Raw genomic sequence first — 1,005 nt, forward strand, 5'->3', positions numbered from 1 at the left:
AATATTTGCCAGTTTTTTAAAAGTTTTTTTCACAAATAAAATGTTGACAGCATTAGTTCAGGTCATGATTCAGGAAGCGTAAAAAAGAGATGAACATCTATGCAACTAAGTGCATAGTTAAATGAAAAAACATACATAAAACACGTGTTCATATGGGTATTCTTGGTGGAAGACATTTTTCTCCCTTCTGGAGGATTCTTCATTCAATCTTAACGATCGTTGCAGGTAAAATAAATAAAATGAAGCTCATTAATCTTTAAACCCAGCTTGTCATCCAGTACTGAAGATAGCCAAGCGGAACAGGAACATGACTAACACCAGGGTGGCGGTGGATCAAATCTGGGTGCTGATTATCAAAGGAGACAACCACATGTGCTTCTACAACACAAACATGGGGAACAAGTCTAAATAAAATTATTATAAAAGGTAAAATTTAAAGGAATAAATAAAAGGTACAAACAAATCCCCAAGATGGAAGTAAAAAAAGGTAAATGGGAAATAAGATAGATAAAGATAAGGGTGGAAAAATAAGAACGAACAAAACAAAATGAAAAATCCTCAAGGTAAGTGTAACGTTTTATTTAGTGCACAAACAGTTTTTCCTTTTTTTATATTGAGAGGCAGGAACTGACACGTTTATGCTTTAGAGTTCAGATTTTCAGCGACAGTAGCTGACTGTGGCCACAAGATGACAGTAATGTTAATGCATAGAAACGGGCCAGGAGCTTGGTGACAGTGCTGTGTGATGTGACAGGCTTTGATATGTTTTATTTTATTGTTTTTGCATTTGACAAGACAAACGTTTAAACACATCAGCAGAGTGTCTCTGAAACAACGATAGATTCTGGTTAACTGAAGGCTCAGGCTGCTGATAGCTTCTCATGATGTTTCTTCCTCACTCTCTGTGTTTACACACCTCTCAGCTTTTAATTATGAGTCATTATTAATCTCCGGCTCTCTTCCACAGCACGTCTTTTGTCCTTCCCTCCTTCCCTCACCCACAGC

This window comes from Pundamilia nyererei, unplaced genomic scaffold (genome assembly GCF_000239375.1).
Source record: "Pundamilia nyererei isolate P.nyererei 1_Seehausen unplaced genomic scaffold, PunNye1.0 scaffold00171, whole genome shotgun sequence".
Lineage (NCBI taxonomy): Eukaryota > Metazoa > Chordata > Actinopteri > Cichliformes > Cichlidae > Pundamilia > Pundamilia nyererei.